The sequence below is a fragment of the Natator depressus genome, chromosome 4 (genome assembly GCF_965152275.1).
Source record: "Natator depressus isolate rNatDep1 chromosome 4, rNatDep2.hap1, whole genome shotgun sequence".
NCBI lineage: Eukaryota > Metazoa > Chordata > Testudines > Cheloniidae > Natator > Natator depressus.
Window position 1 is genome coordinate 104,786,920 of NC_134237.1, and position 21,557 is coordinate 104,808,476.

Below are 21,557 nucleotides of genomic sequence, written 5' to 3' on the forward strand. Positions count from 1 at the left end.
AAATGGTGAGTTGCTAACCTTCCTGGTTGCTGAGAATAACAAATGCAGCCTAAAGGCTCAGAGAGCAGAAGACTAATAAAAAAGACCTAAAATGAATTCTGTTTTAAAAAGTCAGGATTTTCAAGACAATCTCATTTTTGGGGGGGTCTAACTCATGTTTTTGAACACTGGGGGTTGGCAATACTGAAAACGTACACTATTTTACCTTTGCAAATATATGCTTCTTCAGAAATGCAGAAACAAACTTGAATAAATAAAGAAGCACAGATTGTGTAAGATAACTACAGTACCTTTAAGAAGACTGAGGCAAGCTAGTGGCCCCATAGGTTTAACAGCAGACCATACCCTATCAAATGTACTTGAAATCCATTGCACATCATGAAACTTTATAATAGTTCAGTTACCAAAATACCTGGGCTAAGGAATTTGACACTTATCCACCGAGAAAATTTGCAGTGTGAAACAGGCTTCAATATCTCTGGTTTACTGACACTAAACTGGGAGGAGTGGTAGATATGCTGGAGGGTAGGGATAGGATACAGAGGGACCTAGACAAATTGGAGGATTGAGCGAAAAGAAATCTGATGAGGTTCAACAAGGACAAGTGCAGAGTCCTGCACTTAGGACGAAAGAACCCCATGCACCGCTACAGACTAGGGACTGAATGGCTCGGCAGCAGTTCTGCAGAAAAGGACCTAGGGGTTACAGTGGACAAGAAGTTGGATATGAGTCAACAGTGTGCCCTTGTTGCCAAGAAGGCCAATGGCATTTGGGGATGTATAAGTAGGGGCATTGCCAGCAGATCGAGGGACATGATCATTCCCCTCTATTCGACATTGGTGAGGCCTCATCTGGAGTACTGTGTCCAGTTTTGGGCCCCACACTACAAGAAGGATGTGGAAAAATTGGAAAGAGTCCAGCGGAGGGCAACAAAAAATGATTAGGGGACTGGAACACATGACTTATGAGGAGAGGCTGAGGGGACTGGGATTGTTTAGTCTGCAGAAGAGAAGAATGAGGGGGGATTTGATAGCTGCTTTCAACTACCTGAAAGGGGGTTCCAAAGAGGATGGCACTAGACTGTTCTCAGTGGTAGCAGATGACAGAATGAGGAGTAATGGTCTCAAGTTGCAGTGGGGGAGATTTAGGTTGGATATTAGGAAAAACTTTTTCACTAGGAGGGTGGTGAAACACTGGAATGCGTTACCTAGGGAGGTGGTGGAATCTCCTTCCCTAGAAGTTTTTAAGGTCAGGCTTGACAAAGCCCTGGCTGGGATGATTTAGTCGGGGATCGGTCCTGCTTTGAGCAGGGGGTTGGACTAGATGACCTTCTGAGGTCCCTTCCAACCCTGATATTCTATGATTCTATGATACTGGATGCAGCTCAGATTTAAATATAATGTGCATAGGGATATTGAGCCAGATTCATCAGATGTTTTATTGACTTGTTAACGCAGCTTTGAAGAAATGAGATTCTGCATTCTCTGCAGCAAACTACATAGATTTAGTTTGGATGATAATTACTAGGATCAACACTGTGATATATGCTTATAGTTGGAACTACTGCCACTGGACATTGCGAGTTAATCTTTGTGGGGAAATGTGTTCATAGTCACACCCTGAAGTGTCAGCAATAATTGCTGCAATGAAGGGAAAAACTTTTCTCATTTGAAAATCGTTAGAAGATTTTACTATTTTGCTGAGTCAAAAATATAGTAAACCGTTTGGAAGAGAACTTTCAGTGTATGACACTCAATATCTGAAATATACGTTAGAAGGACAGACTAACCAAATTCTTTGTCAAGTGTTAATGCATGGTGAAGGACGAAGTTTGTATTTGTTAGAATAATGTTATTTCACTTGTGTGTACACAATAAACTGTTTCCATTCCTTTAACCCCACATCTGGGACAGATATAAACTCCTCCACTTTTTTGAACTCTGGTGATCAACCCTGTTTGTTTCAATTAAGACCGGTTGGAAAAGATGGTCACATTTAACAAATCTAAAGCAAACTTGTGCTCCAGAACTGACATTAATTGTTCAAAACTTTTCATGGAAATGTATATCTGCTGATGAAAATTTAATGGAGGAAAATTCCTCGGGCCAAGAATAGAATTTCGTCTCAAAACCAGAGAGAGAAAGACCCCCCCTCCCATCCCAGGAATAGCCAAAAGCCCAGTGGTTACAGTACTCGGAATAGAGATTTGAACCTTGGTCTCTCACATGAGCCTCCTAACCACTGAGCTACTGGTTATTCTGCAGTAGGATCTCTCTCACACTCTCTTCCTCCCCGCTCCCAGCCCTCGCTGTTTCAAGTTTTCTGTCTACAGACTCAGAAAAAGAAACCTGCACATTGGATAAGTTTTTTTTCTTTCACAGCTATAAGCACTGCACTAGATTTTACTTTTTAAACTGTATTGTTAAAATCAAAAGAAACTGAAAGGGATCACCAATTATTCTCCAGAGATATGACTGAGCACAACACGTAGCCTTCTGTTGTGACCACAAGACTAAAAAAGTGGTTTGGGATGCTGAAGTAGGACATGAAGAAGTTTGTGTCAGCTTGGAAGATGCTCTTGACAAGAACACTTGGAGAGGAAGAACAAGAGCTGCCAACTCTGATTGACGGGAGGAGGCAAAGGTGGAGAAGACAACAACAGTAAACTTAACGTAAAGACAATGTGAAAATTCTTTTAATCCATGATTTTTTTCACCACAACAAGAGATATTTATTAAATCTCTAAAATGTATCCAATTCCATTGCATAAATGATGGAAGGAAAGCATGGAGTTAACACCTAAAAGGCTTCAGAGAAGAATGTTTATTGATTCTGATCATCTCCAAATGTGACAGAGGGAGAGAGATGGACAGCAAAACTTGAGCAATAAAATAGTGTCCACAGCCCCAAATAACTGAATATTTTATATTTAAAATTTATTTTCTGGTCTGGTTTTCTGGTCCCTCCCTTCCCAAAAAAACAAGTCAGGGGAGAGTTTTCAAACGCACAAATAGCTAAGTTAGGTGCCTGATTGCCATTTGTGCCTTTGAAAATCTTCCCCTTCACTTTTAAATTCTAGTTACTCTATAACTACAACTCTAATGAAGTGTGTCCTGCCCTTCATCAACCAACTGCACTTCAGTAACGTTTTTAATAGCTTTGTTGTTCTCCCTAGATCATCCAGACAGACCTGCGACCTCTTGGTTATAGAAGTATTGACACTAAACACCTTTAAATAAACAATTTGGAATGCAAAATATTGAATCAATTAATAATTGAATGTCGTTCAGGCTATATGCTAAATTAAAAACGACAGCATTTGCATTCTGTGTAATGTGTCTTTGAAGCAAATTGAAGAAAAAGTACTCTACAACCATTGCTTCCTTTTATTAAGTACACAGGCACAATTTTATATTTCACTAAATACCCACTGATTAACCTAGCTGCAGAAATTAATATATCTAGTGCCCAAAATGTTAGACAAGAGACATAACACAGTCAATAATGAATGGTGATAATGAAGGTGCGGAAAATGAACAACCAACCAACTGAACAGTAAAATTGTAAAAACAAGCCAATCCCTTGCACTCTGACTCAATCACTCTCTGACTTAACACCGCATGTGTACAAAAAGAATGTACAGGGTCAGGTTTGTTACTAATTTATGCCTGTGTAACTTCATTACAGTCAAGAAGACAGTAGGTAAGTTCTCCATGGTAGCATTTGGCCTGTTTTGTGTTCTTTTAAAAATCTATGTATACTGCCCCAATCACCATAGCATCAGAGCACCCCACAAACAATTAATTCATTCTCGCACCACCTTTGAGATAAGGGAAATGAATTATGTATATAGCAATATAAAGATTACCTTTGACCCTTTATCATTTCAGTTCATATAGTTGCGGGGGGGAAGCGGAGAGAGTCTTTTGTCCCAATTAAATGTAATTTTCCTGATCACCAAAGAGGCTTATTTTATAAATACATTTTTGTTTGAGTGTTTTTACCATATTTTTATAATTTTTGTTTTGCCATTTTTAGACTTCTCAATTGGATTAAAAATTCGGTCAAACAAGTACTCCCACCGCAACTCACTAGTTCCAGCCTCTGTTTGTCATTATTAATTATTTGTATTGCAGTAGGTCCTAGCAGCCCAAGTCAGGGTCTGGAACCCCATTGTGCTAAGCATTGTACATACATATGACAAAGACAACCCCTACTAACTAAGCCTAGCACTGTACCCTTTTCTAGGATTCACCCTAGAGTAAAATGTTAGTCTGTAACATGAAAATAAAAAGCTGTGTTGTATCTAAAAAACAAGCATGTACCATTTTGTTCTTTTGTAATGTTCCACTGAATTGTGTGACTTCCTATAGCATCTGTACAATCACATTATTTGCAGTGAGTTATAGAGGTTTAGTGCTAGATTTTAAGATACGTGGCACATTGTACTTCTGACTTTGGATCTGCTATTTTTGTAGAATAAATGTATTCTCTGCACTTCAGCATAATGTACTGAACTGGTGTTCTGCCAGGTGCTAAAACTGAAATCCAGGAAATGAGGCTGTGGAGAAATTATGCATGAAATGTCTTTTAAATATATTTGTTCATTGCTATTGATAAAGAGATTTCCCTTTAGAAGATTCTTTCTTTGCTCCAATCACTAATGTTTATAACTGTACAAACCATAAGCACATCCTATACTACAGAAAATTATTTTTGTGGTAATTCAGAGAGTTAATCACTTTTAATATAAAGTCACATCATTCAGTTTAGAGAATTAAAAATAACATGTCCTATAATAAGCAGCAACAGTAATATGCTGCTTTTCACCATCAGTGTTTTGCAAACATTAAGACTAACTAATCAGTCCTTCTGACTACCTTGAAGGAAAGTATTATCCCCATTTCACAGATGAGAAAACTGAGGTCTGCAGGGACAAAAGTCACATAGGGTATCAGTGTCTCTGCCAAAACTAGAGATCCAGACTTCCTGGCTTCCAGCTCTGATATTAGACCATAAGTTCACTCCTTTTTTCTCTAGACTGAACTATAATTTCAGTGAGTCCTTGTCATCATTCAGACATGCACATGTTGGAGAAAACATCATGTATACAGAGACTATGCCCAATTTAAGTCCTATTTGAGCCCTATTTGTGGACTTAAGTGCAGGCTCTTTGCATGGGAGTGATTTTCATCTTCCTGACAAATAGGACACTAATGTAATAATAATAACAATAATAGAAGAAGGAAAGAGAAGACACACGCAAGCAAACCAGTTATTTATATATTGTAAATGTGCCACTAAGTCCCAATCAAAATTAGGACCCATTGTACTAGGTTCTGTACAAACACACAGTCCCAGCCCTAAAGACCTTAAAATTTAAATAGACAAGACAGGGGCTTGTAAATCAAAAAATTAAACTATAGCGCTTCACAAAAAACAGTGCACTTTCACGTCTATCTGCATATTACACTCATCATCGCCTTAGCATCCAAGCACTTTACAGAGATCATCACAACCATAATGTATAGTTCTGCTCATGATTAAGTTTTTTCACAATCCCCTACAGTCTACTGAACAGAAAAGAAGGGCCTATTTTAAAATGTGCAAATTAGACAGGTCCTGAGACTGACTGCTTCTCCACCTGTCTTGAGATCTGCATGAGCCAGTTTTTAAAGATTTTGCAGAAGTGCTGAAACATGAGGCATCACTCAATGTGGCAGCATCAGAAAAGATCACGTCACTGTGCTATGTAAATACTTTAAGCCTGGATCCTAATATTTTATTTGCTTTATGATACTACCATAAATTCTTTACTACCATTTGTAGGTCACAAGAGTAGCAAAATATGACTGGTGGGCTCTAATAGACAGAATACTGTAAGAATTATTCAGAGACCCCTCACAATCACCTTGACACCATGTCAGTTAAGCACCTGCCCATATGACACACCAGGGATCTCCAGGTCATACCCTACATCTACCCTAGCTGTTCTTTACGCCAATAGTTTCACACTCCACTTTGTCTTGTAGTCCATTCCCCTGACTGTCGTGCTAGTGGAGGGCAAACAGATCAACCCCAAAGGCAAGAATTCTTAGTTTGGTACCACCTTAGAGTGTCGTTAACTTTGACTTCCCTTCATCCAAAAATTGTGTACATTTCCACCAATGCTGACATTAGTCTCTGTTTCTTCCTAAATTGCCACCAGTACCAAATACATCTTGTTCTCTGAACACTGTAAGTGGAAGGGAAATAAACAAGCATGTCACAGTTGGTTAAATTCAGAGAAATCACTGAACATTTTCTCAGGCATGTTTAGTAAATAACTAAAAAGGCAACACCATTCCCCATTTACTCCAGAGAGAGAAAATAAAAAACAATCCATTGCCCCTTCAATCCTTTGTGGTGCCATCCCAATTGCTTTAAAGTTTAATTGTACCAAGTTCACTAATCATGAGTTTGTTCTCATTCAACAGCTATGCAAATTGCTATTTTGTATACAAACTGGTCACAGGCAGGGAACATTAGTCTTTAATCTCCTAATTTTAATTGGTACACCATCATGCAGACGGGTGCTGCTAATGGCTTGGTTTGTAGATTAAGATCAACAGACCTGAACTGTATCATGTCATTAGTTACAACTAAAAAAAGATCAAAAATAAGGAACAATGATAAAAAGCACAGAGTTCAGAATCAGAGGATAGGCAGGTTCCCTCAGCTTCCTGAGGGTCTATAACCCCAGCTAAACATACATTTGTCACAGAAGCTGGATTAAATTTTGTCTGTTTGGTCACATAATTTCTGAACAGTTGGCAAATTGAACCGATTTACTATTTATGTACAGATAATATAGACAGGCCCTGGAATCTTGCTGAAGGATACGCTCACAGATGACATTGCCAGATCTGATGGACGAGTCTCTATTGTATTTTTCTGGAATGTATCACAGTTTCAAAAAAATATTTTCCAAGTAAATTGTAAATCACTTTGTCGCTTTCCCCCACACACACTTGTAGTAATTCATGTCAGATGTATCTTATATGGTCACAAATATCCCTCAAAAGTAAAACAAACAAAATTCATAGAAGACATTTATGGAAAAAATATTCCTATAAATTGCATGCAGTAGGTTAGATTATCCTATGCCATGGCAAAACCCACAGCAGTGGGCAAGAAGGAGGAAAATTCTGTAGGATTAATTTGAAGAGTTTTCCCCAAACAGAGTGATCAGTCTGGAGAACCTGGGCCTCAAGCACTGACTCTGACAAAATGTGTTTTACAGTTTTACCATGGTGTAACTCCATTGACTCTAAAGGACTTACACTGATTTATACCAATGACAAGATCAGACTCAAGCCTACACATTTATTTGATGGGGAAAAACAACTCGAAAGACCATTGCTTTAAAAAAAAAAAAAAAGTCTCAAACTTTTAAGATACAGTCAAACTTTTTCAAAAATCCCCAAAGATGGGAAGTATGGAAATGTAAAGTTAACATACCGCTTATAGTCATAAATCTGTCCTATTGTAACCATGCACACAGAAAAATAGAACAGAATATAAAATACCATAGGGTGTGATTCTGCAAGTCTTAACTTAACTTTCTGTTAATCTCAATGGAGCTACTCATGCCAGAAAGGGTGTGCGGAAAAGAGCTCCTCATGTTTAATCAGAGAGTGGATGTTATAATGTACTCAAATCACTGAAAAAGAAGTACTTCACCAAATCAGCGATATTGAACAGAATGCAATTAACATTGCATGCCAAACCAATTAGTCAAGTGTCACTGGACCTACAGCTACTGAATATACATCTCCAAATATTCTGAGCCAAGGTCTGGAAATTATATCACTTGTGAGCATTGAACGTGAAAAGAAAAAGGGTCTCTATGATGACAGCCCTCTAATTCATATCAAATATATTTAATGCCTGAATCTAAGTAAAGAACCAATGTGAACTGCTACAGTATCTGTTTGCTAAATTCTCTTCTCCCACTGGTCCCATTGAGAAGATTTCAGAGGAGCTCTGAGAGAGAGTTCTCAGACACACTCTTGCCACCCAGAGAACAACTAGAAACTTGAAGACTGTCTTTCTCTGTCAAGAACATACAGGCTCATATCATCAGTGTCCAGCAAAAGTGAATATTTTACTCTTAATCATAAACTAGCTTCAGTATGTGTAACTGCAAACTAGCGAACATGAAACCTTTGACCAGGGACAACTCAGTGTCTCTCTCATAAGCTCTCTCTAGGAACTCAGAAAGAACACAAACATTGCACCACACAAACTCTGCCAGCATGGAAAGCGAGGGGAGGAAGCAGGAAGTGTTTGCTGAACTACATAATGGGATTCAGCCTATCAATGCAGAGATGTGAGGACAGGAAGGCTCTTGATCCCCTTTGCATTCCATTGCAAACACAGGGCAGATGCAATCTAGGCAACAGCATATGCTCTAAATTTAAGATTGTCCACAGCTTACACCTGCAGAGTCTGGTAGGCTGGCAGTACTATTGGGGTGGAGACAAGATTGTGTGGAGTAGCTACATTTCTCATTTCCATACTTTCCAACTTTTATTATGATTATTATTTTATCTTAACTCAGTTTCCAGGACAACAATTTTTTTTCTGGAGGTTATTATTAATTATTATTATTTAAAGGGTTTTATCTCCTTAAATAATTATTGTGTCTTTACAGCCTTAAACCCATCTAACAATAGTGAGCCTAAGAGTAAAATTTTCAAAAGCACTTAAGTGTCTTAAAATCCTAAGCCCTATTTTTCAAAGCACCTAAGGGGCTTAGAACCTTAAATCCCACTGACTTTCAGTTAGACTCCTAAGTGCCTAAAAGTATGTCTACACTGCAATGTAAGCCCAGGGTTAGTGGGACTTGAGTCAGCTGACCTGTATTAGGGAATCCTGGGTTTGAGCATCTACATTGTATTTCAACCCTAGGTTAAGACTTTTCTAACCCGTAGTCAAACCTAGGGCTCTGGCGTCCACGCTGCAGTGTGCTGACTCAAATCAAAGTAACCGTATCCCAGAGTCCCCAGTGCTCCCTGTCACAGGGTAGCCGGTCTCTGTGAGCCAAGCTCCCCGGCACTGGAGCAGGTGAGCCTAATCCAGCTAATTAAAAAGGGCTGGGCTACATTTAGGCCATAAAGGGCTAGTAGGCAGCTGGGGAGAGGAAGACTGAGACAGGCTGAGCCCTGGGGAGCAAAGCCACGCTGGAGTGGAGCTAACTGCTATAGTGGGTCCCTGAAGCAAGGGGGCCAAGGGCTCAAGGAAAAAAGGTGTAAAGGTGGGGGGGAAGCAAAAAGGTAATTTAGGTTGCTAACATGTTCGAAACACCACTTAGCATCTAGCATGCACTTGGACATCATTATAGCCAGTCATAGCACTAGATGGGAGACTAAATTTGATCACAACTAGCTTACACACCTGTAAAGGTGTTAAAACTAGTCTTCATTAATTGCGAACATATTTTTAAACAGCTCTTAATTAGATTCATAGATTCCAAGGCCAGAAGAGGCCACTATGATTGTCTACCTTGACTTCCTGTATAACACAGGCCATAGAACTTCCCAAAAATCATTTCTGTTGGAACTAGAGACTATCTGTGAGGAAAACATCCAGTCTTGATTTATAATTGACAGTGATGGAGGGATCCACCACATCCCTAAGTAAATTATTCCAGGGGTTAATTACCCTCATTATTAAATATTTACAACTTATTTCCACTCTGAATTTGTCTAGTTTCAACTTCCAGCCATTGGAATTAAAATATATTCACTAAGGTCAGGTGTATACTAAAATGTTAGGTTAACCCAGCTATGTCGCTCAGGAGTGTGAAAACTCCACCCCGCTGAGCAACATAGTTAAGCTGATCTAACCCCTACTGTAGACAGCATAAAGTCAATTAAAAAATTCTTCCATCAACCTGGCTCTCAGGGAGGTGGATTAACTACAGCTATGGGAGAATCCCTCCTGTCACTAAAGCAGGGATCAGCAACCTTTGGCACACGGCCCACCAAGGTAAGCCCCCTGGCAGGCCGGGCCGGTTTGTTTACCTCTCGTGTCCACAGGTTCAGCCGATTGCAGCTCCCACTGGCCACGGTTCGTCGTTCCAGGCCAATGGGGGCAGCTGCACCTCTGTAGCTGCGCTGCTGTAGTGGCTTACATATGGACATAGGATAATACTGTCCTTAGAAAACACCTTTAAAAATATGTGGACAATGTCTTGGGGTTACCTATTGTCTTGTTAAATATCTTTTAAAAACTTCAAGAGTGTTTAAATAATTTCTGACACTATTAGTAACATTATTGTGAAAGAGTTACACAATAACATAAAAAATATAATAGCAATATATACATTCATGTTTGTCCTTTCTTTGAATACTACTTTTCATTTTAGTCACCTCATCTCTAAAAGACAGCAGAAACAGAAAAGGTTTAGAGAATGGCAAAAATGATTAGAGGCATGGGGAGTTTCCTTACTAGAGGAATTAAAAGGGGTATGATTTTTTTTTTTTTGGAAGGGAAAAGAGTTAGAGGAGGAGTATATGTTACATATAATGAAAGGTATATTGAGGTTATTTATCCTGTCCCATAACACAAGAGCAAGGAGACACTTGATGAAATTAAAATGCAGTGAATTTAAAATGAATGAAGGGAAACAGATTTTTATGCAACATAGAATTACCGTAACTGGCTCACTGTTACAAGACATTACTAAGATAAATAGCTTAGTAAGATTAAATAAATTATATGGGGCACCACACCTCATGGTTCAGAGTAAAAACTGATCACCAGCTGAAGAAAAAAAAAATTCCTTTTCCTCCCCCACCCCCTTTGTGTACACACTGAAAACATTGGCCATCTCTTAAGCAGCTGATTTCAGTCACTGTCAGAAAGAGGATACCAGGCTAGATCAACTACTAGATCTGTTATGATATGACAACTCCTATATTCCTAACATATGAACAGAGAGTAACAATTCAGTAGATCAAGGGAAACTTTAAAAATATCCAGCTGTATCTGACCCGGTGTAGCTCAGATGAGAAACAACATACTTATGTGAAATAAATTTGTGATCACACCAGTTCTTGCTAGACAAGGGTTCATATCATGAAACACAATACTTCCTATCACACTATCCAAAAAGGTACGGACAGTCTTGTGAGTAAGGCTCTGGACTGGGACTCAGGAGATCAATTCTGCCACGGATTTCCTATATGACCGTGGCCAAATCATCGAATTCCTCTGGGGCTTTAATTTTCCATCTGTAAAATGTAGGTAATGACGTTTTATTTACTTCACACTTTATCTATCTTCTCTATTTAACTCGCAAGGTCACTGGGGCAGTCTGTCACTATGTGTATTTGCAATGCTAAGCATAATGGCACTTTGACCTCAGCTATGGAAACTAGGTGGTATCATAATATAAATAACAGCAACAAGTGGCATCTCTCTTTTGGCATCCTCAGGATAGCAGATAGGTTAAGGTTTGGAAGGATATGAAAAATGATCTGTCCTCTCAAACTTCCATGTCACGAGAGATTGAAAGTCAGTTAAGCTGCAGAGAATCAGGTGGCCCTACCCATTAACTTCCTTGAAAAATGAAGATTAGAAATTGAAGGCTAAAATAATCAGTGGTGGAAGTGGGATTTCATTGGAGTTGCACTTGTTTATGCCATCAATGAGTTTGGCCCTCAGTGTCCATTTTATCTTGAATCCCAGTAACATGCATTCTGCCAACCTCTAAGATAATTACCCTCTAAGATAAAAGTCCCTCTTGGTCCTACAGCCCCCTGGTACTTACAAGTAAATTACATCAAATTGTTGTCATTGTACATCTTCTTTCTGAATGAATTGCAAAGCAGGGAAATCATCAGCCAGCCAAAACACAATAAAAAGATCCAAACTATGTGATAATTCATTCTCATGTCAAAGACTTTAAAGAGAGGAGAAAATGTGATAAATTAATCCATTCTAATGAGAAGAGATTGTAATAAAAATGGAGAAACTCGTTCACCTAATCCATTCTTAATATAATCCTAAAAGAATGATGCGACCCTCCCTGGATACCATATCTTGAGATATGACAAGTCTTTTCTTACCCAGCAATCCCTGATTACAGCAAAGCAATTAGGCAAAACTATCTAATAAAGCAGAAGTGGATCTGAGTAGAACGCAAAAAAGCCAAATCTAAAAATTAGCAAGTTGCTTTATAGGCTGGTTTTTTTAAATGCATAAAAGGTCATTAAAAGTAAAGTCCCCTGCCCTGATTTCATTTAGATGAGCTAGCTGATACCTTATTCCCCATTCTGGTACAAACCAGACTTACTCCATTAAAATTTCAACTGGAGCACTGTGAAGAACAATTTGAATATGAGTGTCAAAAGATTATATATTCAGCAAAATAAAATAAACATATAGGAAAGAAAAACAATTTGGCAAGAGGCTAGAGAAACCGAATATCAAAGTCACATTGAAAATAAACCAGTAGTCAGGGTTCTTATAAACAGTCATGGGCATGTCCCATAGAATTTTTCTGCAAGTGATTTTCCCATTGTGGAAAGTATTAAAGATAGAATGATGGAACCACTGCTTAATGATAGATTGTTATAGCATAGCCAATTAACTTTTGTAGAAATCTGCAACTTTTATATCATTCATTGCCATATGTGTTATCAGCAGCTGCACTTTACCCTTTTAAAACTTCACAGCCCCATCCTGCAAAACATACTCGAAACTCCCACTGCGGTTTGTGCAGCTGCAGAAACTTTACCTAATGAGAAAAAGAACTTGGCTCCTGAACTTTGGTATGTGGATGTACATCATCATGTATCCTACAAATCCTACAGTCCAAGCGCCATTGCTGATTTTAGAAAATATACAGTGTTGAGGGCCTGCAATAGTAACCCAGGAGAAAATCAGGCCTCAGCTATCTATTAAATATAATGCAAAATGTACAGGTTCTCACCTACATTTGAGTTTGTATGTGCAGTCTATCACAATTTACAATTGTGGAAGTTAGTGGGGGTGGGTTATTTTCCTTTCTAGATTTTATTTTATTTTATTGAGATTATAAACATCGTCTCTTGGAATATCCTTTTCCTTTATGTTTTCAATTATATCCTGTTTATTAATCAGGCTCAGAATTAACCTATTGTTTCCTTCCTTGCTGTTGATCCACATATTGAAGTAGAAGATAGACTTGAGTTAGATTTACATATGTACTTCTAGACTTGTTTCCACCACTCACTATAATCCTGGAAAGACCAGGGTATTTAAAATCTTCTATTATAACCCTCACCTTCTTGCATGCATCTGTTTGCAGTATTATATAGCACAGTTGTTCTCTCTGGTCAGGTGTTCTATAGCATATTTTTAGTGCTAGCTTGTCCTTTGAAAAATCACCCAACCCAGTAGTGCATATCATGACTAATGCTAAAGAGCCAGTATTTCAAGCCCTATGCCCTTGCTAAGTATCCATTTCTAGCAGTTCTTTTTTTAACTAGGGTACTAGAAAAATTATGTTGTGCAGTTTCAGGCCAACGGAAAGACAAGTTATTCCTCTTCCACTTCGCTCCTCACCACCACCCACAAAAAAATTACCTCTGGTTTTAGGATTATTCACAGTACAGAGACTGTCCTGTGGAGAATCACGTAATCACCTGCTTTTGACAGTGACTGACGTTGCTGCACTTTCTACGTTAGATCTTTCAGCAGCATTTGACATTGTTCATCATGGGATTTTGCTGGAGCATCTTGAAACCTATGTTGGCTCTATACTTCCCAAAGCATCAGTTTTAACCTTTTTAGTTTGTATGCCTCCAATTCAGTGGCTCTGCAGTTAAGCTCCCTTTTTCTGTCCCTCAGCTCTTGATGTCTACATACTGCTCTGGTCTATCATAATGAAGTAATAGAATATTGACTATGGGGATTAGTTAGGTAACAGAGTCCTGGAAAATGTCCAGTAAAGAACTGTGGAAAAATAAAAAATAAAAGTTACGGTATAATTTATATTCTATAGTGTTTCAAGGTGTGGTCAACCATACTTGGAAGAAGAGCTGATAGCATTATTTATGGTGAAATAGTTATCCAGTAAATGTAATTCTTTTTTCTATTTTGACTTGTTCATAAACGGACTTTGATCTTTTTAACAAAGTATTTGCCACACCTAATTGATAAATTAATAGGGGCAGGTTTGCAAGATGGTCATCAGCTTTTGGCTGTTTGTTAATTGTGGTATATGACTGTCATATGGTATACTGTATGCTCCACGTTATAGTGTACACTTGCCACCAGAACACCTCCTTGTGTCACGAGGCAGCTTTGAAGGGACTCTTCCCCTCTAGCATGCCCTCGTGTCCTGGTTCTGCAATGGTCTGCTGCCTCTGTGTTCCAGCCCTCTGGTCAGATCAGCTCTCAGTCCAGTCTCCTTTCAGGGTTAACAGAAAACAAATTAAATCTTAATTCAAATAGCAGCCCAGGCATTCAAGTCCATAATATAAACACTCGTGCTTGAGACTGATATCTTGGGTTAGGGCATATTCCTTCCATATCCTGACTTCACTCAGAAGTGACCCTGAGTAAAAGCAGATAGCCTTTCTTATTTGGTCTACCGGGCTCTGATTGGCTTCTGCCTGCTCTCTGATTTTTTAAGTGCTGGAGGACCACCAACTTTTAGTGGCTCTGCTTCCAGGTGATCTTGGGATGCCTCTCTAGACAACTTCTGGAGGTCTGAATTCACCTCACTGGTCTTCCCATTCAGCAGGGCACTCTCTGAGAATGGGGTGTTACAAGCCTGTGGGGCCTTCCAGCAGGGGGTAGTGAATGCTTGCTACATCCCCCTTATAGTCCGTTTGGATCTCTGAAATATTTTAAGACACAAGAATGTTGAATAAAAAATAGCAAATAGGACATTCCTTCTCAGACATTAATATACTTGTTCAGCTGTAACACAGGTATTATTATGAAAATGCATTTCCCAGATACTCATGAGAAAAAAACTTGCTTGTGCAAATAGTAAATAAGAAGGGCATAGCCAGGTTAACCCAAGTTTCTGTTAATTCTGTTTTTGCAGTTTTAATCAAGTTCTCATTGGGAGATTTAAGAGGTCTGAATCTCAACAGCTTTGCATTTTGTGTATCTGTTTATACTTTGTGTGGCAAGTGTAAAATGTTACCAGTGGTGTGAATGAGTGAAGAATTCTGATTTGGTAATACTTCACTCCCAATTTGCATAGGTGTGAATTTTTTCTCTATGGGGATGGATCTGAAGTGTTAAGCCCAGGTTAGGTAATGTATGTTAGTTATTTTTACCATCAATAGTCAATCATATTATACAGTAGAGCAGCAGACACTAATATTATCAGAGAGATTTTTACATTTTGCTCCCTTATATAATGTATTTATTTTTATAAATGTTGTTTTGCTCTTTTTTGTATGCATCATATGAGGTAATCAACCTGGAGATTTTGTATGCATTATATGAGGTCATCAACTCCTGGGAGATCATAAATGGGTGTCAAGGGGTCACCATCACACTGCCCATACCATATTGCTAAATAGGAGGAGCATTCCGGATAGATGGGAGAGCATTCTGGAAATTCTAGAAATCCTTCTAGGGAAAGGTAGAAAACCACTGTATTAGAACTTGAAACCACAAAGGGAACTACCAGCTTGAACGCTTACTCCAGAGTAAAGTCCCACTGAAGATGGTAAAACACTGTGAAGGGTCCCTGAGGCTATATAAGAACATAAGAATGACCATACTGGGTCAGACCAATGGTCCATCTAGCCCAGTATCCTGTCTTCCAACAATGGCCAGTGCCAGACACTTTGAAGGGAGTGAACAGAACTGGCAATTTATCGAGTGATCCATCCCCTGTTGTCTAATCCCAGCTTCTAGCAGTCAGAGGTTTAGGGACATCCACAGCATGGGGTTACGTCCCTGATCATCTTAGATAATAGCCATATATGGACCTATCCTCCATGACCTTATCTAATTCTTTTTTGAGTCCAGTTATACTTCTGGCCTTCACAACATCCTGTGGCAACAAGTTCCACAGGTTGACTGTGAGTTATGCAGTACTACATGCATAAAACTACATTAAAAAAACATTAATGTTCCCAAGTCAAGCACTCAAAAGTTTTGAAATACAAGAATTAAGGAGGCCTGCATGTTCCAGTCTCTTTTCTCATCCAGTACAAGTCTCTTCCACACCCCCAAGCTCCTCACCAAATCTCTCTCATTCCGAAAAATTCAGAAGACACCCTGGCATGGAAAATTTCAGCCCAAGAAGTTAAAGTTTGGCAAAGTTTTCAGGGTCTTACAATGGAAAGTGTTGGGTAACTTTAACCCAACAGGTAGGTTTCAGAGTGGTAACAATGTTAGTCTATATCAGCAGAAAGAAAGAGGAGTACTTGTGGCACCTCAGAGACTAACAAATTTATTTGAGCATAAGCTTTCATGGGCTAAAGCCCACTTCATCAGATGCATGTAGTGGAAAATACAGTAGCTAGATAGGTAGGTAGGTAGGTAGGTAGGTAGGTAGGTAGGTAGGTAGATAGATAGATAGATAGATAGATAGATAGATAGATAGATAGATAGATAGATAACATGAAAAAATGGGGGTTGCCATCCCAGCTCTAATGAGACCAATCAATTAAGGTGGGCTATTATCAGCATGAGAAAAAAATCTTTTGTAGTGATAATTAGGATGGCCCATTTCAAACAGTTGACAAGAAGGTGTGAGTAACAGTAGCGGAAAAATTTGCATGGGGAAATAGTATTTACTTTGTGTAATGATTCATCCACTCCCAGTCTTTATTCAAACCTAATTTAATGGTGTCCAGTTTGCAGATTAATTCCAGTTCTGCTGTTTCTTGTTGGAGTCTGTTTTTGAAGTTTTTTTGTTTAATAATTGCAACTTTTAGGTCTGTACTTGAGTGCCCAGGGAGGCTGAAATGTTCTCCAACTGGTTTTTGAATGTTATAATTCTTGACATCTGATTTGTGTCCATTTATTCTTTTGCGTAGAGACTGTCCGGTTTGGCTACTGTACATGGCAGAGGGGCATTGCTGGCACATGATGGCATATATCACATTGGTAGATGTGCAGGTAAACTAGCCTCTGATAGTGTGGTTGATGTGATTAGGTCCTATGATGGTGCCCCTTGAATAGATATGTGGACAGAGTTAGCAATGGGCTTTGTTGCAAGGATGGGTTCCTGGGTTAGTGTTTTTGTTGTGTGGTGTATGGTTGCTGGTGAGTATTTGCTTCAGGTTGGGGGGCTGTCTGTAAGTGAGGACTGGCCTGTCTCCCAAGATCTGTGAGAGTGAGGGATCATCCATCAGGATAGAGGCAGTGCTACCAGCTCCACCTATCATGATCCCCCTGACTGACAGTGGGGGGGGTCAAGTATCCTAAGTGGCAGTATGGGGTTTTGTTGAGTTGTTGGGATGCTCTTCCCCTAAGGTTTAGTTTACAAGTCTGACTGATGATATCCCAAGTGCACACACCTGGAAACCAGGAATTATAATCAAGGGCCACTAATTGCAGTAGGTTACCCCATTAATGCAACATAAAAGTGAATAAAGAGGATTAAAAAAAAACAAAGAAGCAGTATGGAGATGGGGGCTAGTCAGTAAGTGCCGTCTGGGCCTTGGGTAGTCAAATTGTTAATGCTGACAATCTCTGAGATGTTTAAATTGTTTGTTTATTGTTGTTCTGGCTTGTTTTCCCCAAGTTAGGAAAGGTCAGAATCAATAAAGGAACTTTAGTCTTTACCTGACTGGAGCACCTTTGTTATAAGCCAACTTGCTTGTTCAGGCCCTTTAGTAGCAGAAATGTGTATCTTTTTCTAATTTCTAGCTATGTGTAAACAATTCTTAAATAATTACAATAGTTTTTTGAATTACATAGAAGATGGCAGGTTTCAGAGTGGTAGCCATGTTAGGCTGTATCAGCCAAAACAACGCAGAGTCCTTGTGGCACTTTAGAGACTAACAAAGTGATTTGGGCATAAGCTTTTGTGGACTTCATCGGGTGCATGGAGTGGAACATACACTCGGGAGGTATAAATACACAGCATATGAAAAGATAGGAGTTGCCTTACCAAGTGTGGGGTCAGTGCTAACAAGCCAATTCAATTAAGTTGGAAGTAGGCTATTCTCAACAGTTGACAAGAAGGAGTGGAAAAAAATTTCTAGGAGTAATACTAGACCAGTGATGAGTAACAATACAAGCAATACAATAAATACAATACAATACAATAAATCTTTACAAGCAGATGGTAATAAATAATACTTTATGTAAAATTAGACATAGGCTCACATCAAATCTCCAAATCTGAATACCCCCAAACTTTAAGATATTCAAAATCATATCCAGATCTAAATCAAACTTATCTTCACATTGGGCTCGACCAAAGCCCAGGTCCTAACACTTATCAACTTTGAGGTGTTTGAGATCCAAATGCAATTTCAAGTTTTTCATCGTGGGCCCACCTTTATGGTAAGTCTCCCCATTTTGCAGCATATGTCTTTTTGGTTGGGGGGGATGTTTGTTTAGCTTTTTATTTAGGCAAAGATACAATAAAATGCTAATAGACAATATTGCACAATACTTATCTAGGATCAGGTTACTATTCAGAGACCTCGGCTAAAGATTCTGGCTTGCTGTCTGCAGAGCCCTTCTCCTCTGAGTATGCTAAAAAGGGTGAACAAATTTCTAAATACCTATCCTCTTTTTGGCACTTCTCTTGTGTAGGTATTTGTTGTGAAAGCTTTTCCATTACAAGGACAGTCCATATTTCAGTCTATGACAGTTCCATAGGAGGATGGGTCACATTCCCCTTGAACAGTTTCATTGGCACAGAAATGGAAAAATGTTACATATGACTACGGTACAGCTGCTGTGCTCCTGGCACAAACTACCTGGTGTTCTTTCATTCAGATTTGTTTGATAAAAACTTAACACACCAGTCTTAAAGGTTCTTGAAATCAATTTGATTACTCTCCATTGAGCAGCTTTATAACAGGACCATAGCTCCAAATCAGTGTCCAAGAAATACTGCCAAACTGAATCCACTCTGTCAACAGGATGCATACTTATTTCTCTTGATTGTACAATGGATTGATTATTGTAATACTTTGCTCAGTGCCCTTCCTGGCTTCATGCTAACCAGAGACCAGTTAATTCTAAATGCTGAAACAAAAATGCTGACCTGCACAACATCTCCACAGCATATTACCCCTCCTTTTAAAGCCTTGCATTGCTTTCTAGTCAGGCATCTGATTAACTTTATAAAGTTCTTATCCTCCACCAAATCATCCATGGGTCTGGACTTTGGTAGCCTATGAATCTTATGTTCCTTTGTTTCTTGCTAAGCCGACAGATTTTATGATGCAGTTCTTTAACTGATGATTATCCTGTAATTCCAGTTGATTGTTGATTAGTCTTTAATTACTTCTAAAGCCAGCTACTGCAAAGGCTTTTCGCTGTTATATTATTCACCTTTGCAGCTCAGCTCCTTCTGACATCAGGAAGATGGATGCAATAAGCAACTTTAAGACAAGTTTAATTCATCTTGCATGAAACAATTTTTAATTAGCTATATTTGAGATTTTTTAATTATTTCTTGGAGCTTCTGGTCACTGAACTCTGTACCGTGCCCCCATATGCTAATGAAAAGGATGTTTTTAGAAGTGTAGATGCTAAAATTGTAAGTGGAAAAGCTGAAGTTAATATGATTCTCAGTTTGAAGAGAGTTCTACCATTTTGCCTTTTGAAAACATTTTAATCCAATTTTAAAACTGTATTAATAGAGGAATGGGTGGAAGAGTTTGGAGGGTTCTGGGGAATGGGTGCAATGCCCTCTCCAAACCAACTTGTTTCTTATCCGGATGGTTCCCTTAAAACGCTTAGCTTTGGGAGTAGCCCTGAAAACAAAATAGTGCTCTGCTGCCAAAGTTAGGCAGAGATGATCCATTTTCCCCTGGAGCATAAATTTTGAAAATGAAATGATGCAACTGGTGGATCTGAAGCCAACCAAGGAAACACAAGTGGATGCATAGAAGAGGTGAAAGGAGGGAGAATTTTTCACAATCACATCCAAGGGAAATGGCATTAAAATGACTTTGCACCAACCTCCTAAGCGATGTACATTCCTAAAAATGGAATCAGTTCACCAGAGCTTGAATAACATCATGATCACAAACTTATTTTTTTCAGATGCTGCACACTATTACTGAATATTGTGGCAAGATTTATTATGAATCATGTTCACCTTACTAACCTCAGCATACAGTGACACCACAATGCAAACATTATTCAGACCTCAGTAGTAACCCATTGGTGTTGAACACAGTAGTTCAACAACAGCACAATAAGATTACTACCGTGGTATTTTACAATAGTTTGTAAACATCCTCCTTCATTTCAACAAACAATGCCTCAATGAGAAGCAGGATTCCCACCTGAGCAGAGAGGAGCTCCATACTAGGCAGTAGCCATTTTCATCTCAAGAGCTAGGAGAGAAAACTCACCTTCTTTATGCACCTGTCAGAGGCTAGAATCCTCAACACAATACCTGTAGCTGACAAAGCTCCCCTGCACCTCTTCATTGAGCTCCTCAACTCTTGCTTTAACAAATACTGACAACCACGTACTCCTAAAACAAAGTATCTTCTTTCATTCCATTCTACTGCAAGTCCCACTCACATAACTTTGGTGGTGATGCTCAATGTTATTGCACGAAAAACACAGTGTATGGAATTGATCATGCACTGGCAGAAGCAAGACCAGATAGATGGTTCAATAGGTTTTCTCAATCTCTAGCTTCCGTGACTCCAAAAACTTATATTTGCCCCTACGCTAGTCAGAGTTGATCATCCCTATTCTACAGCATTGCAAGAACACCTTTCCTCATATTAAATGTGGCTAAAAATCCAACATCGGTTGTTAATTATATTTAGAGCTTCTATGCCTTTTTCAAATCTGTGCTATTTCTCTAATGAAGAAATAAATACAATTTTAACATATATATTATATTTATATTATATTTTTGTGAAGAACTATTCACGTTGTTTCCAACTAAATATGTCATCAATGGATGAAGCCGCTAATTATGGTCACCATAACAGTGTAATTGGAACTAGCATTTAATATCTCTGTTAGCAATATTAAATCAAACAAATATCAAATTGAAAAACAAAAGAATTGGCCATTTGATTAGAATGTATTTACATTTAGATATAATCAATCCAAAACATGAAATAATATTAATTCAAGTAGTGAATCCTGATTCCTTTGTTCAATTGCTCACAAATCAATGGACCCAGCAGCTGAATTAACATTAATTTTTCTCCTTCCAATTCTGGCTAATTACAATGAATATGCTTTATGACCAGTGAAATAATTAAGCCTAGGTTCAATCAGCAAAACATGGAGCTTGACATTGCAAAATATTTATGCTGGGCTCATAAAGCACTGGGACTGGCGCTCTAGTCTTTCACAGAGCAGTTGCTGGGTCTTCCTAATCTGGGAAC